The 17981-nt window shown below is 40.8% G+C and overlaps 1 protein-coding gene across 5 annotated transcripts in view; it reads left to right on the top strand.

The window, feature by feature from the left end:
* The window catches only part of PKNOX2 (PBX/knotted 1 homeobox 2), a 346894-nt gene that overhangs the window by 44671 nt on the left and 284242 nt on the right, over positions 1-17981 (top strand). Inside the window, exon 2 of one of the 5 annotated variants that reach the window (XM_078147124.1) lies at positions 589-685. The exons of the other annotated variants lie outside the window; for them this stretch is intronic. The gene's annotated coding sequence lies outside the window, so the exon portion shown is untranslated. The remainder of the gene's footprint in view (positions 1-588; positions 686-17981) is intronic. 5 annotated transcript variants of the gene reach the window in all.

The raw sequence follows: 17981 nt of genomic DNA, 5'->3' as shown, positions 1-17981 counted from the left end.
ATGTCTGTGTCAAAGGTTATATACTTTTTAGTCTCTTTATTTATATAATTCTAAATTGCTCTCTAAAATGGTTGTACTGATTGCATGCCTTTCTTCCCACAACCCCTCCAATATTGACTATTTCTATCTTTTTTCATCCTCGACCAATTTGCAGTGTGCGAGGTGAAACCTCGGGGTTGTTTTAATTTGCATTTTTCTTACTATTAGTGATTTGGAGCATTCTTTCTAAGGTTGTTAATTGCCATTCTTCTTTTGAGAACTGTTCATATCCTTTGACCACTTATCTATTGAGGAATAGCTTTTTTGTGGGGGGGGTGTAAATATATATGTATATATTTATGTATATTTAAGTGTACATAAATTGTGTATATGTGTGTGTGTATATTTATATGTATATATATTTGTGTGTATATCTATATATACATAGTTTTATTATGTATGTTGGATACCAAACCCTTATCTGAGATTTTGTCCCCTCATTTGACTGCTTTCCTTCTTAACCTTGATGCATTAGTTTTGCTCCTGTAGAAACTTCTCAAATCACTTAACTCCTAAGCAACTCTATATTTTTTCTCCTTGTTCATCCAGGGTAAATGCTATAAGTCAGAGCAACTATATAGGTCCCTGAGGAAGAAAAGACCCACCAGGAGGAAGTGAATTGTCTTGACTATTTAGGAACTCTGATGTGAGTCCTTTGTGTTTTCTTTCAGATTAAATAAATGCTGCCTAATATTCAGTTTCTTAATAACCTGAATGTGTTTACATGGGATCTGAAGGCCATTCCTTTTTTTTGTGTTGACCTAGTATAAGCCACAATCTTATATTCCTAGGGGATACCCTGGGTGGAGACAAAAGCCATAATGAGTCATGATTAGACTCACAGGACCATAGATTTAGAGTTGGAATGAACTCTAGAGATTATAGAACTCAATCCCATCATTTTATAAATGATAAAAACTGTTGATAAGAGTAGGGACTTCCCCTAAAGTCACAAGCAGTAGATGGCACAGCCAGGATTCAATGGTCTTCAAGATTGAACCTGTTCCATGTTATCTTCTACCCTCCCCCCTAAAAAAACCCCAGCTTCAGTGATGAACTACAGAATACCTATTATCCAACATATTAATCATTCATCTTAGCTTTTTATCATCTACAGATTTGATAAGCATACCTACTATGCTTTAATAATAATAATAGAATTAAGATCTGTAAAACACTTTACACTTAATTATCTCATTTGATCTTGAATACCCTAGAGAAAAGAGATATTATTTCCATTTTGTAGATTAGGAGACTGAGGCTTAGAGATTTTAAGTGGCCTACCCATGGTCACGTGGTGGTGGGAATGGACTTTATTTCTCCAGACTCCAACTCTAGCTTTCTTTCTCCTATGCCATCCTGCCAAGTCATTTATGTAACCGCTAGGTAGAATTGTGCTGAGGACAGACTGAAGTGGAGACAGAGTCCAGAAGGGTTGTTGAGGCATTAATCAACACTGAGTTTAACATAGAATCCAAGATCTAGACCTGGAAGGGACCTTAGAGATCATCTCATCTAATCCTCTCACTTTATGCTTGAGGAAACTGAGTCCTAGGTAAGTGAAGTAACTTGCTCAAGATCACTTATATAGTAAGTAGCAGAACCAAAATTCAAAGCTGAGGTTCTCTGACTCCAGTTTCACAATTTTTTCCACTGTACCACTGTCTCCTTTATGAATAGATCTCCCCATGAGCACAGGCAGCAAAGTCTCATGCTCCCTCTATCCTGCTACCTCCAGAGATTTATAAGTATGTGTATAGGGAGAGATTTCTTTCATTCAAAAACTAATTGCTTAGGTTCTTGGCCTTTCCTCTTCCTCCCTTCTCAGCTCTTCCAGCAGGATACCTATTTCTTTTTTCATCCGCTGTATTCCAACATGTATAGATGATTTTGGTGCCCAATGCAGCTTGGCTTTAGTGAGTCAACTTTGGGGACAGGCTGTTTACAGTTGAGGAATATTGTCAGTTTAACCTGGTGTTTTCAGCAAATTCAGGGTTAAGTATGCAATGGTCATTCTAGGAAGTGTTTTTCCTTACTCTTTTTTAGTCTTGGAGATTAGTTCCAGTCTGTGAAAAAGATTCATCTTATATTGTTAACACTAAAACACCTACAAGAGATATCAGGACACATTTAGGAAAAGTATATCTGGAGGAAACTTGGGAGAAGGGTATTGAGGGATATAGGAGAAGTATGTCACAGAGATATCATGGAGAGCTGTGACAGCAAGCCACTGGGGCAAAGCACATAGGGCTGGTATGTAGGAAGTGTTGTATCTGGGGGATACCATGGAGAAGTGTGCTAGGATAGACTCTAGTGAAAAATATTAGGGACAAGTATTATGAAATCAGTGGAGAAAAGAATGTTAAAACATCAGGAATCAATAGAGAAAGGGTGCTACTTACTATCTGTGTTACCTTGAAGAAATTACTTAATGTCTCGATCTTGGCTTCTTCTTCTGTAAAATGAGGATAACATCAACCAACAGATATTTAACAGGCATACTTTGTGCCAGTCACTATGCTAAGCACTGCAGCCAGACAAACAAAAGTGAGCCGCTTCTGTACACAAAAAGTGATAAGGGGCCTAGAGTGGTTGTGGTATAGCTAGTAGAAAGAAGGGGAACAGATGGTGAAGAACCACAACTGGTAAGACTTGGCAATTGCTTGGATATGGACAGGTATATGGTAAGACAGAGTGAAAAGTTGGGGATGGACACCTGAAAAATGGTGGTGTGCTTCAGAGAAGTGGTGCAGTTAGGAAGAAGGTTTAGTGGAAAATAAAGAGTAGTTCTGTTTTGGACATGCTATGTTTGTGATGTCTGTGGGATATGCAGGTGGAAATGTCCAGCAGGAAATTGAAAATGGGGAGAGAGATCATCTTAAGAGAGAGATGAAGGATGAATATATAGGTCTGAGAGTCTTTTGCATAGAGATGATAGTTAAATCCATGGGAGGTGATGTGATCACCCAGAGAGTGGAGAGAAAAGGAAAAAATGAGAGACAGAGCCTGATACCTGTGCATAGAAGGTGGGACATGGACAGTGATCTTGCAAAGGAGATCTAGGGTTGTTCTGACTAGCAGGAAGAGAAGTACAACAAAGTAGTGTCACAAAAACCTGGGAAGGGGAGAGTTTGGAGAATGAAGAGGTGATCGCCTGTAGAGAATGCTACAGAGAGGTCAATAAAGCTAAGGACTGAGAAAAGACCTTTAGACTTAGCAATAAAGAGAAAGTAGTTTCAATTGAATCAGGGAGTAGTGAAAGCTGGAGTGAGATTACCAAGGGTTAAAAAAAAAGAATAAAAGGTGAAAAAGTGTAAGCAGCATGTCAATAGCTTTTTCTAGGTGCTTGGCTATAAAAGGACAGTATAACACAATGGCTTAAGGTGATATAGGATCAAGTAACAGTTTTTTAAAGGTAAGGTAGACCTGAATGGTCTCTTAGGCACCAAGGAAGGAGTGAGTGGACAAGGAAAGGTGGAAAATTAGGGAGAGAGAAAGGATGATGGATGAGGCATTAGAGACAGAAGAGGGATGGAATCAGTGGCACAAGTAGAGGGGTTGACTTGGCAAGCAGAAGGTGCACCTTATCCTCCCAAAGTAAAGCAAAGGAGAGGGAAGAGATGATGCTGAGTACTTATACTACCTGCCTAGCATTGTGAAGAAACCACTGTAAAATTTAAAGTGCTATGTAGATGTAAGTTGTTGTTATTATCAGGACAGATGCTAGTAAGGGCTTGTCACAGCAGACATGGGGAAAGTGTGTTGGGGCCAGACATAGGAAGAGTGTCAGGGGTTCTGGGAGAGATGTTTAATGAGAGATAGCCTAAATTAATGCTAGGATACTGGGGAAAGGTTGGGCAGAGACATCCAGGCCAAAGTGTTTCTTGGTGAGGTGCTGGAAGGTGGTGGGTTGGGGACCCTATGTCAGGGAGAATGGTGCCTGGGTCTTCCTGAGATGTTGGAGGTGAGCTTTGGGATTTGACTTCCTGAAGCACTACTAACTGGGGCCTACAACATATGCCCTTCCTTTGGCATTTGGTTGAGATGATGTGGCATTCGGCCTTTGGCCTGGAAGGGTCTTTGGAGACTTCCTTGTGCCTGGGCTTTGCATCCAGATGGAACCACAATATTCTTCACTCCCCCATCAGAGACATTTGTTTATTCCATTTGGCCCATAAAAAGCTCTGGGGAGGAAGGAAAGAAATGGAAAAGTTTCAAAAGAGGGGCAAGCAGAGAGGAGAGAGAAGAAAAGCAAATCAGTCAACCAGCTGTTTAGGAGGCAATAAAAGGCCTAGGAATCAGAAGTTAGGACATCAAAAGGTGGTGGGGTGGGCAGGGGTTGAGTGCTGTGTGACTGGGCCAATTTCTGCCCCCTCTCTGAGCACTGGTTTCCCCATCTGTAAAAAGGGACCCGCGAAGCCTCTATTGCTGCCAAGTTGTCTGGTGTCTGAAAGGTTCGTTGGGAGTAGGAGGGGTGACAGCTGGAATATAGTTGTTTTCAGTCTCAGAACATCAGAGTATTGGGACCCTTGGATCCTTCACCCTCTACCTTTATTAGTGGCCGTGTGGACAGAATTCCTCAACCTTGCTTTTGTGGGTTACCCTTTGAGAACTGTATCTAACATGTTCCTCTTTCTTTTCTGCTCTTCTCCTGTGGTGCAGGTATTTCCCCCAAAGGCTAAGGGGTGGCAGCTAGGATGTTAGCTTCAACTTTGCGGGGTAGCAATGGGGAGGACTAGGGCTAGGAGGCGAGGGGGGTCATGGTCTGTCTTGTGGCTGCTCTACAGGATTTGGCGGACCCCCAGCACCTGGCTGTGACATACAGCCCCCTTCATGAAACCAGACAGAATTAAGCCTTTTGTTTCCTGTTTGCTGGGCCAGCTTAAAGAAAACACAGAGGGTCCCTGCGGCTGGGGCTCCCAACAAGACTGCCTTTGTATTCATTTAATTAATCAGTTAGCTGAGGGGAAGGAGAGGAGGGAAGTTCATGTTATAAATACATGTTTTTCTTTGGCCTTTTTTTTTAAAAGACAGGGCCTGAATGGGCTCCCCTAGAGGAGCCCCCCTCCCACATGCTGGGGTAGGGGGCCCAGGGAGCTGCTAGGCCACAGCTGCTGATGCGCCTTACTGTGTATGACTGCCCTAGCCTTTGCAGGTCCCCTCAACAGGATGTTATAACTCCATTTTTAACACCCTGGATTCTGGGGTAGAGCCAGGGAGCCACTTTAAGGAACTAATGATTAGGCTCCCAACTGTTGGCCATCACATCCCCAGGACTCATCTTCAGTTCTCCTTCCTGCCTTCTATAATTTTTTTCATTCCTGGACATCTTATTTTAAGAAGAGATAGACCAGGAAGGCTGAGACTTAGTGAGCTACATGTGAGAGGAGTTTCTTCCGTAAAGAGGCTCAAGGAAACTACAGGTGGACCGGGTACAATTTCTGATTGTCTCTTGAGAAGCCTCAATGACTGGCTCTAGATATAAAATCCCACACTTGGGAGGGGAAGAAGAAGAGGAGAGAGAGAGAGAAAGAGAGAGAGAGAGAGAGAGAGAGAGAGAGAGAGAGAGAGAGAGAGAGAGAGAGAGAGAGAGAGAGAGAGAGAGAGAGAGAGAGAGAGAGAGAGAGAGAGAGAGAGAGAGAGAGAGAGAGAGAAAACAGAGCTCACAGCTGCATTCTCCAATTGCCTGTACCTTGGAGCAAGAGATCTTCACTTGGAGACAGATGAACTTTTAAAAAATATATTTTGATAACTCCATTTCAATATAACTGGTTTCCTTTAGGTATTTAAAAACATAATTCCAAGAAGGAGTTCTCCACTACTAAGGGAGTAAGTTTATGACACATAAAAATGGTGAAGAACCCTGGAAAGACGTCTGCCCCTTGAAGGCAGTGGCCATGTTTTCTAACTCATGATGCAGAGTATATGAATGCTACATACTGGTCATACAAAGATCCACCTCTTAGACAACTCTGGAACTTAAGCATTTGCACACTGGAGGTGCCTAACAAATATTTATTTAATGAATGGTAATCATAGGTTCTAGAGGTGGAAGGAACTTTAGAGGTCAGGTAGTCAAGGCCCACATCCACATTGGTGAAGTGATTTTCCTTAGGTCATACAAGTACTAAGTCCCAAAGCAGGGATTCAAACACAGGTTTTCTTCCTCTAAACCTAGTGCTCTTTTTTTTTAATTCTGCTGCCCTTCTTCCTTCTGGTAAGAAGCATGATAGAAAAGCACCTTCTATCAAGCAAACCACACCATGTAGGCCCCTTTTATGTAGCAAATAGGCAGTTTTAAGTCATTGCTGCTGCCTTCTGGAAAAGCACAGGTTGTAGGCCACCAGGTATATACCCTCATATTGTCTTCCCAGCGCTTACTGTCCCATGACCTCTTTGGCTTGCATGTTTTCATGTTCCAAGGACACTATTGGCATAAAATAAAAAATCCCAGTCCAAATTTTCCTTTTACTTCAGGGGCAGAAGCCATGTTGATATTAAGGTAGATGATCTTTTCTTATTTCCCAGAGTACTGAACAGAGATTCAGTAGACCAGTCTTCTAGTCCTTCAATTGTTGCTAGCTTGTTTTGTGACCTTTAAGCAAGTCACTTCGTTTTTCTCTGTGATTCATTTTCCTTATATGTAGGATAAGAAAACTATTCTAAATCAGTAGTTCTCAAAATGTGTCCAGAGGCACATGTCCCTGGGTTTCAGCTAGGTGTACTTTGATCATACTTAGAATTGAAGTTGGAGAGTCTCGTGTATCCATATACTGAGCCAGGATTCCTCAGGCAGAGAATAACTCTGTAGTATGAACAAAAAAAAGTTTGACAATCATTGGACTAGATGATCTTGAAGGCTAGGTTGGGTCATGGAAATAACTCTGGATTTGTAGGCAAAGGACCTGGGTTCAAGTCTAGGATCTTATAGGAACTCTGTGACTCTTGATAAAACACTAAACGTGCCTGAGATTCAGGTTCCTCCCCTAAAAAATGGAAATAATATTATACCTGTCTTGCCTCAAGCATTTATTCATATCAAGCAGGCATTTAAAACTCAACATACCAAAAGAGATGAATGATCTTGACCTCCCTTCTTCCTGACTTCTCTATTTCTGTTGAGGGCAACACCAAACTTCCAGTTGCCCAAGTTTGTAATCTTAGGATTTTCCTTTACTCTTTCCTTTCCTTCACCCTTCATATTCATTGAGTTGCCAAGTCTTGTAAACTCTACCTCCTTTCTAGAAGCAGTGTTTTAATTTGATTGCTATTCCCTGAAAAAGAGGTGGGAAACATTGGGGAAGGAGAGGAAAATTTAGCTGGGGCCAGGTGGATATCACGAGCTCTCACTAATCATTGTTCCTGTGGTATAGACCAGTGGTTCCCAAAGTGTGTTCCTGGGGATCTCTGGGTCCTAGAAACCCTTTTAAGGGGTCCCTGATATCAAAACTGTTTTCATAATAACTTGAAGATGTTTTTAATTTCTAATATAGTAAATATCAGTAATGTGTTATTCAATCATTTTTTAAAATCTCAATCATTTTTAAGAGTGTGTAATGAAACCTTTCCCGATCCACCCAGTTGCTAGTACTTTGCCCCTAAAATTACATTGTATTTATTTTGCATATATTGTGTATATATGTACATATATATTGTCTCCTTCTGTAGAATATAAACTTCTTGAGGACAATGACTATTTCATTTTTGATCCTGTCTCCCCAGCATCTAGCACAGTGACTGGCACAGAGTATGTACTTATAAACGTTTGTAGATTGATTGATTGAAGGTTATTGACTTAGGGAATCAGGAAAGGTTTTTTGGAGGACATGATTGGACAAATGTGTCAAGACCTAAAGAGGACCAGGAGGATGAGGATAAGACTAAAAGTCATCTGAATTGGCAATAAGAAGGTCATTGATGACTGTTGAGAGAGCAATTTTCAGTAGTGATGGGATCAGATGCCTGGTTGTAAAGAGTTAAGGAGAGCAGGCAATGATCAAATCTGGTCATTAGTCAGTCAGTCAAATATTTATTAAGAACCTACTGCATGTCAGGCACTATGCTAAGCGCTGGGGATACATACAAGGAAAGGCAAAAGACAGTCCTCACTCCCAAGGAGCTCCCAGTCTAATGGCAACTTTACTAGAGAAGATTAGCAGTGGGGGTTGAGAAATGGGGTTGAAAGCTCAAAGGAAGGCTTTTGTAGGATTGGGAAAAACTTAACCATGTTTCTAAACAGATAACAGAAATCAAATGACAAGGGAGAGAGAAACTGAAGATACATGAGAGGGGATGATTGCTGGCTAGGGGAAAGTCCTGGAGGAGGTGGATGAGAATGAGGTCAAAGATGCTGGCAGAGAGATCAGTCATGAAGGTATCAAGGATGATATAAGCTTATTTGTGCCAGGTATGCCTAGGAGCACACTCCAATATCTCATTTTTGTTTGGTTTGTGTCTTTTTTTGTATTATTTAAAGTTGTTAATTTTTAAAAAATTAAGTTTATTTATGGTTTTTTTAGTTTGATGAATAAAAATGTCTTTTATGATTGAATATTCAGTAAATATTCACCTTAAGTTTTTTTTTTTAATTCCTGGGTACATGTCCTAATGAAATGTGCTGTATGTACCTATGCTTAAGAATGAATTTCACTGTTATTATTTTATATTATCATAGGATGTTAGAACTGGGAGGAACATTAGAAACCCTTTACACCAAACCCTTTATATTACAGATGAAAGCACTGAGGTCCTAGAGAGGTGAAATGACTTGTCCAGCCAAGGTCACACAATGAGTTAATAGTGGAGCTAAGATTAGAAACCAAGTATCCTGAATCCCAGTCTCACACTCCCCACTGTACCCCAATGCATCTTTTATTGTTTTCCTTTTTAAGTGTTCTTTGTTGTTTCTCATTTCATCTCCAACCCACTCATTTCCCAGGCATGAAAGTTTGATACAGACAAGTACGGAGTAGAAAATTAGAATACCTTATTCCTTCACTTTGGGTCCCCAGGATGCAATAGCATAGCTGAAAGAAACTTTAGAGGATGTTTAGTCAAACCTCCTTAGTTGAAATCTTGGGTTGTGGAGAATAGAGTCCCTCTTTGGGGTGAGAATAGGGTTGGCACCAGTCTTGTACCTTCAGGCTCCATATCACTTTTCCTTCTTCGAAGCTTCTCCCAATGCCTCTTTTCTCTTTGGTAGAGGAATGGCTAGAGTGGGTACAGGGCCAGGCAGGTGGTTTCTTGGCTGTGGCCAGAGAAGGATATTCTTGGCTTTGGTTCACACTCTGTGATTTGGGCCACCAAATCTGGAAGCTGAGTTCTGCATTTTATCATGCCCAAATGAAAACACTTTCAGAGTCACTGGATTACCTTTTTACTTGGGTTGGGAATGATTACCACTGTGGTTACCACTCCCTTGAATCTCTCTATCTCTCTCATTGTACATAGAATCTCTCTCTAATCACTACCTTCATTTAACCCTGGGCGTATAGTTTGCCTAGGAGAGGGTAAGTTTCATCCAGTTCTTGTCTCTATCATTATCCCAATCCTTATCCCTATAGTTGTCCCTATCTCCATTGATTGCATGAATCAAAGAGGTAGACAGTAGGAAGAACCCCTGTTCCAATGTAAATATCCTGCGAGCTCCAGATATACCATTGAATGACCTTTATAAATCAATCAACAAGCATTTATTAAATGTATGTAATGTATGGAAGAATTTGAGAATTTTCAGTATTGTTGGCGTAGTTTCCACCTAGTTCTGTTAAAGACAATTTGGGGAAGTAGAGAGAGAATTCTATGGATATTAAATTTGGTTAATGTTGCTGTATATCCTTAGGCTGAGAGGAATATTTGCATAAAATGAAATAAGCTCCAGGAGAACACAAAAATAAATTGCTTTTATAACAAAGGCATAAAAAAATAATAAAAAAAAAGAATTCATGGTCCCTGAGTCCAGTCTGAGTGCTTTGCACATACATAGTAGGAACTTAACTAATGCTCGCTGAATTGAACTGAAAGTTAAATAACAGTACAAGCACTAAAAAAGCAGTAAATACAATGCCATAAGGCATATAAATAATTGCAAATTTTTCAGCATAAACTATAGGACTTCCAAGGAGAAAGATGCCTGCTTGGGCTGGAGTGTGGCACAGTGGAAAGAGCATTGCACCAACAGTCAGAGAACCTGGGACAGAGCCCCACCTTTGCTACTTACTTATCCACTGTGTAATCTTAGGCTAGTGACTGGGCTAGATAGGCTTGCAGCTCTAACAATTTCTGCACATCTGCCCTGGGTTAGAGTTGGGCATTCCAAATGTCCTTGGGCTTGCTATGTGACTTTTGGAGCAGGGAGAAGATGTCGGTTAGCTGATTAATCTGAGAGCCTATCAAAACTCCAAGTGTGGTTCTGGGGAAGAGTCCGATTTTCAGAAGGCAAATAGATGATGGCCAGAATTTCTGGAGACCCCATGGTTTAGATACAATACTATAGCTGATTTAGACATTCTCCAATTTAGGGGCACCCACTTTGTTCCTAGCTTTAGCTATCACAAAAAGTCAATAAGCATTTTTTAAGCACCTGCTATGGATCAGGCACTTTGCTAAGTGCTGGAGATACAAAGAAAAGCAAAAATAGTCCCTGCCTGTAAGGAACATGAAATTTAATGGGGAGAGTGCATGTGAACAACTATGCACAAGCAAACTGTATATGAAATACATTGGAGATAATCCTGGGGGAAGGTATTAAAGGGGATTGGGAAAGGCTGCTTGCAGAAAATGGGGTTTGAGCTGAGACTTGAAGAGAGCCAGAGAAACAGGAGGCATAAAGTGCTGCTATGAATATTTTGATATATGTGGAATCCTTTGTTACTGTTATATGCCTATGGTGGGATGTCTGGGTCAAAGAGTGTGGAAGCTTTAGTCACTTTTTGTCACAATTCCAAATGTTTTTCCAGAATGATTAAAGCAATTCACTGCTCTACCAAAAATGTATTACTTAGCCTGTTTTCTTGTAGTCCCTCCAACATTATTTCTATCTTTTGTCATCTTTACCAATTTTCTATTATAAACCTTAGAGCTGTTTTAATTTATATCTCTCATTATTGGTGATTTGGAACAATCTTTTATATGCTTGTTAAATAGTTCACAATTCTTTTGAGAAATATTTGTTCATATCCTTTGACAACATCTTTTAGAAAATGGCTTTGGGTCTTATATATATGTTAATTCCCTTTCTATCTCAGATATCATAACTTTATTAGAGGGACAATCTTACTTATTAAAACCCTATAAACTTGAAATATTGACTCCTTTTCTTTATCCTCCCTGTATCCTCTCGATAAAAGGCTTCTTCCTTTTTTTTGGTGTTCCCCTCCCCACCTCTTGCCTCTGAAAGCCACCTATAGACGGGTAAAGTGATAAGTAGATCTGGGAGGGATGTATATAGTCCACGAGTTCCCAAACAAGACTATATTGTATTACAGATGCTTGACATATCTAAATTATCCAACATAGTATGATAAGAAAAAATAAGACAAGTGCTTGGAAGATCATTCATTAATTGTTGGCACAGTATTGAGCTCCAAGGTTGACCCTTGCCTGGGGAATCTTTCCTCCTTCCTTTACAGGGGTGCTCTCTGCTCTCAGGATGCAGGCCAGTCTCTATTCCCCTCTGGAAAGAGAAAAAGAGAGTGTCAGACTCAAGAGTAGTTGGGAGATAATCTCAGTGAGTTAAGGCTCTGGAAGTTTTCCTGCCCCAGTAAAACAATTGTATCCCTGTCAATGGGAAGAGGGAAGGCAATAGTACCTGGGAGATTTTTCCTAGTGGCCTTAGAGGTCATGGGAATTTGCCCTGTTTGTTGTGGGGAGATCATCCCATCCTGATGAGTATAGTAATCTGAGGGAAGGAGACTGTGTTATTTTTTTTTTCTGAAGTCAAAGTCCTCACTAAGTGTAGAGGATGATTTGTCAGTGCTTTCTGCTTCTCCCACATCAGCAAAATGACCATGAAATAGCACTTGTTAAGCACCTACACATATACATCGAGTGCTGAGCTTATCTGGGTACCATACAAGTTAGACAGAGGTGGTCTAGTAGCTAACTGTTTAAAATAGATGCCATTGTTTGTCAGGGTTAGAAAACCTTCCCGAATCAGGCCAAGCAAATCCCCATGGTCCCCATAGTACCAGGCAGAATGTTCAGAGACAGCTACAGTATATTTCATTCAACAAAAGTTTATAAGCATGTTCTATGTACTTGATACTTCACCTCTGATACAGTATATCCCTGGGTAAGGAGCACTCAACCTCAGGGTGCCTCCGATAATCGCTTACAACTTCTCCACTAACTTTTAAATAAATTGTGATTAGGAGTTCTGGATACTGAGGAAATCATAGCTTCTTGGTGCATTTGGATATGCTTGGGTGCAGGACACAGTGTTAGGTGGTGAATTTAGAAAGAGAATGGACATAAGCCCTGCTCTCAAGAAGTTTGCAGTCTAATTTCAGGAAGAATTATATTAAAAATAACAATATATTGGAAGGGATGGAGAGCACAAGATATAAATAATAAAGGGCAAATACAATAAGTGTAAAACTAATATTTAGGCTAAACTCTATGAGAAATTTGAGGAATTGTGGAAAGAGTATTGGATCTGGATCTGGAGACACTGTTTGAATCTCAGCTCTGATACATTTTAGCTGTGTTGACCCTGAGCAAATCACTAAACTTCCTCTTCTGCAAAATGGAGATGATAATAATAGTTGCACTTTCTATCACAAGATTGTTATAAGGAAGGATAGGAGAGAGAAGGGAAGCATTATATGAATGGTGTAGGCAACGCCCAGGTGAGAAGACTTACCTCTACCAGTGAAGATAGAAGCATACCTAGGACACTAGAGAGGTAAAGTGTCTTGCTTCATCTTCTCAACTCTCTAGTCTAAATCTCCTGGCAAGACAGGACCTGGCCTGGGTCTCCTAGTCCTTTTCAACTGTGGAATCCTTTTGGTCATGCTCATCTTCTCTAAGAAATTGTGGAGATCATCTCTTGCTAGGGTAACTAGCAGTCTGACATGGGAGCTTGGATTTTGGATTCGTGAAGTTGCTAGCAAGGCTAGGAACATTCATCTTGGGGTAATTGTCCAGTGAAAGAAAAATAAAGCAAAAGTTGTCAGGGTCTTGATTCTGTTGCTCATTACCTGGGTGACTTTGGGCAAGTCTTCTCCCCTCTATGAGCCTCAGTTTCCTCATCTGTAAAATGAGAGGACTGAATGACCCCTCAAATTCCTTCAAGGTCACTGTCATATTTGAGCATCCACCAGTGTTGCCAGGGGATAATCCCTTTCCTCCAGATAGAAATTGGAAGGAAAACTCCACAGAGTTTTTGATTGATGGGATGATAGATCCTGGGTGAGGGCGTAGTTACTCCCTTTAAAGACCACTGAGTGGGCCAATCTTCCTCTCTGTGTGGCCAGTCCTCTTTCCCCTAGCCCCTGTCAGAGAGACCAAAGGGACCAATTAGGAATTACCATATAATCCCAAAGTGCAAGTCCAAGAGGCCAGGGCACAGGCTTAGCTCCATACATGTTCCATGGGATGCCCCTTGCCCCCATGCATATCCTCAGGAATATTCCTTGGGGTCTGCTCCAATCCATTCCCTCTCCCCTGGTGCTCTAGGGCAATGTAACCTCCTTGAAGGCTGGACCTGGTTTCCTTCAATTTTCTATTTCTCTTTGCATGTAGACCAAGAACTCCTAACGTGTTTGAGTTAGCAATGCCCCAAAGTTTAATTAATGTATAACAAAGGTAGAGGCAAGGAAGCTGTCGGTTTGTACAAGCATCTTGAGTTGTTGTGTGGGGGGGATGAACAATGTGATTATGCCCATTTTACAGGTAAAGAAACTGAGGACTGAGCTGAAGAAACACCTTTTCCAGGGTCACAGAGAAAGTCTGCACTGGGGCCAGCCATCATCCTAGCCTCTACTCTGCTGCTTAGGAGGTTCCATTCCTGAAGTGGTGATCTCCTTCACACACACACACACACACACACACACACACACACACAGAGCTAAGGGGCAGGAGCCTTTTTAAGTAGCCTATTTTCAGCAGTGTCTGAAGCTCCCTCTCCTTCTAAACTCCCAAGCTCAGGCAGCAGCTGCTCCAGTGCAGTGTCAGCTGATAAGGGGAGGCTTTAGGCCCCAGATTTCAGTCAGAAGGGGTAGGTGGGGATGCAGCTGTTGTTGTCAGCTGCTTTTCTGCAGGACTGACTAGGCTAGAGAACCTGACACTAGCGAATCTCTATTGTGGGTCAGGTTACAAAATGAAAATTTTATAAATGAAGTGCCCTGCCCTTTTCAGGGGCTCCCCAAATATTGTATTCTGTCACCCTCACATTTGTTCCTAGGTAGCTGACTGTCACTTATTATTTAATTGGTTTTGTACTGCCTTTACCTTTAAGAAATAAGATGCCCTTAGTTGGAATGTGCTAAATGATTTGTGAAAGTTACTCTTCCAGTTAATCCTACTTGTAGAAGTTCAAGCCCTTGCAATCCTCTTCAAGCTGATTCTGGTGGTGGTGGCTGTGTGGTTCAGTGGAAGGAGCCCTGGATTGGGAGTCAGAAGATATTAGTTCAGATCCTGACTGCCACTTAATAAGAATAGTTCACATTTCTATCAAGCTCTGAAGTTTAGAAAACACTTTCTTCAAAGTAATTCTGTGAGCTAGGTAATAAAAGTATTATTATATCCATTTTACAGAAGAGTCTTAAGAGGGCAAGTGATACCCTCATGGTCACACAGCTAGTAAGGGTCAGAACTGGGCTAGTGTTCTTCATGATTTCAAATTGCCTTTGGATAACTTGATATCACCTCCCTGAGACTCAGTTTCTTCCTCTGTAAAATAGGGGGGGAGGGGAAGATTTGGCTTAGATGATCTCTAAAGTCTCTTCTAGTGCTAACATTTTGTAGTTCTGAGAACATTTGAAAGTGCTAAGAGAATGTCTTAACAGTGTTTCACAGTGGTGAACCTTCAGCTTCCCTGGGCTCCAGAGGGTCTGTCCAGTTTCACTTCGGAAGACTTTCTTTGGCCCAAGGAAATGGAAGGATCAGATTAGATGCAGGCCAAGATAACATATCCTGGGAACAAGGAAAAAGTATATCAGAAGATCTCTTTAGAAGGGCCAATGTTGAGACTCATCATCAGGAAGTCACGTGATCTCGTAGTCCCCAGAGAAGCAGTGGTGGTGGTGTCCAGTGGGCTGAAAGTCAGAAGGCCCAAGTTCTAGTCTCATTTCTGCTTTTCCTTTGTGTGTGACCTTGGACAAATTATGTAGCCTCTTTGGGCCTCTCCCAGAATCCCTGTTTCTGGACAATTCAGAGACTGTGCCCTAGAGAAGCTGTTCTGTTGTGGACCTCTTTGGAAGTCTGATGAAACTATGGACCCTATCTCAGAATGTTTCATATGCATAAAATAAAGTACAGAGGATAACAAAGGAAACCAATTGTATAGAAATATGGCTATCAGTATGTTTTAAAACAAACTTATGGACCCTAGCACTAGAGTAACTTTCTTATCCAAGTTGGTGACTGCTTCTCCCTGACTACCATTTCAGGACTATTCAAACTACCAAGCTTCCCTTCTTCCTTTCTGGCTATCTCCTGAACAGTTTTACCAAATGCCTGATCCTCTGCCTCCCCCACTTCTAGAACACGAGCCACAATCAGATCATCTCTCCCATTATTCCTGGGTGGGATGCTTTGATTTACATTTCCTCTAATTATTAGTAATTTGGAGCATTTTTTCCATATGTTTTGATATCGTGGATTTCTTCTTTTGAAATCTGTTCATATCTTTGTGCCATTTATCTATTTAGTCATGCCTGTTGTTCTTATAAATTTGAATCAACTTATTATACATCTTAGATATGAAATCTTTGTCACAGAAACTTACTACACAGATTCCCCCCCCCCCAGTTATCCATTTCTCTTATAATTTTAACAGCGTTGAGTTTTGTTGGTGCAAAAAGTTTTGAATTTTATGTAATCAGAGTGGTCTATTTTATGATATCACAATGTTCCATTTTATGATATGAGTTAATCTACTGCCCAGTGGGCCAATTCACTATTTCTGTGATTTTCTGATCAAAAGTGTTCTTCCATGGCCACCACTTCTTTATGTGTATGGCCATCTCCTACCCTTAGAATGTAATTCTTTCTGGGTAGGGGCTATTGTTCCTTTTGAATTTGTATACCATTAGTGCTTGAAAGGCATATAGCAAGCACTTCATAAATGCTTTTTCATTCATCCCTAAAATGTAGGCTTTGGATTAGATTATGATAATAGCTTACATTTGCACAGGGCTTCTTACTGTTGAGTCACCCAGCTACTTAATTAATGGTGAGTTCTCATCTAGCCCTAGTAAACTAAAAAGTCGCCTGGTACAGTTGAAAGAGCAGTAACTCTAGAATCCAAGGAGCTGGATTCAGTTAATCTAACAACAAACATTTATTAAACCCTTAGTGTATTCCAGGCACTAGGTTAAGCCCTGGGGGTCTAAAGTCACTGCCCTTGAAGAGCTTACATTCTAATTGGAGAGGCAACATGTTATATAGGCATACAAAAGATAAAGAGTGGGTGGCATCAATCCCATCTGATGGTTATTTCCCATATAAATTTGGGTGTGACAATATCTCTGGACATCAATTTCTTACATCTGTAACATGAAGGGGTTTGACTAGATGGCCTTTAAAGATGCCCTCTAGTTCTACATCTGTGATTCTGAGAAGCTGCTTTCTAGACTTTGAGATGCTCCGAGTCAAAGAGAGTAGATAGAAGATTCATGGACTTGATGAAATATCACCCAGGGCAGGCCCCACATAGAAAGCTCTTAACCGATTTTGTTATCTGAGGAACTTTCAGCTGCCACCGTACAGGGGGTTGGGGATTATAGTCTTAAGATTCTGCCTTGAGTCCATATCCCTACCTTGGCCCTTTTGTTAACACTATTCCCCCAATGTGCCCCTTATACAGCATAACACACTCTCTCATAGTCCTTCTTGTATTTAGAGTGCAAAAGCTATTATATTACAATGTAGACATCTTAAGGTTATGTGGATGAGGAATTGTTTGTCTAGTACTCTTACTCACTATAACATGGTTCAAGTTAAGATATAAATAGGGTTTTCACAGTTGCCTTTAGTTACACTTCTTAGTTCATTGTTACTTTTATTTCCAGTTCAGGCCAGAGTTTCCTCATCTAGCTTTTCTTGAAATTGAGTTAAGTGAGGTCATTCACCTATCTCCAAATCTACTCTTAGTTTGACGTAAAGACGGTTAGGCCACAGCTGTCCAAAAAAGTAGGTGAATGCCAACTTAGTGGTGCACCTGAATTCTTCCCACAGAATTCCTTCAAACTATTTCACCTTTTCTTGGCACAGATCTTGGGAGGGAGGCCTGAGAAAGCAGCTCAGAGGAACCTTCCTTTAAGGTAGCTCTAAGCCTTTCACCTCTGTGCTCTTAACACTTTTTTGAGCTTTCTATCTTCAGGTTCTCTAAAAGACTTATGGTTCTTCATGTCTCTGATTTACCTTTGTCCTTCCTCCTATCTGGTATCCTTGACCAATTTGGGTAACACAAAGTTCTTAGCCATAGGTTCAGATATCTTGTGCCCAGGGTAAATAGCTAGTAAGTGTTGGAGGAAGGATTTGAACTGAGGTCTCCCCAATGCTAATAAAACCATTAGCATCTAAAACCCAATTGTGTTTTGATTATTCTGGTCCAAAAGCTGATTCCTCTCACCTACATACGTGGAATAGGGAGGGAATTTTTTTGTTTGTTTTTTAACTCTTCCTTTCATGCGTCATTGGAGATTAGACATGATCCTGGGTTTCTTGAAGACTATGCCAGCTACACATAAACTGTGACATGTTCTGCCAAACTGGAA

This window comes from Phascolarctos cinereus, unplaced genomic scaffold (assembly GCF_003287225.1).
Source record: "Phascolarctos cinereus isolate Bilbo 61053 unplaced genomic scaffold, phaCin_HiC Scaffold_726;HRSCAF=1367, whole genome shotgun sequence".
NCBI classification, from domain to species: Eukaryota; Metazoa; Chordata; class Mammalia; order Diprotodontia; family Phascolarctidae; genus Phascolarctos; species Phascolarctos cinereus.
This window is presented reverse-complemented; position numbering and strand designations above follow the sequence as displayed.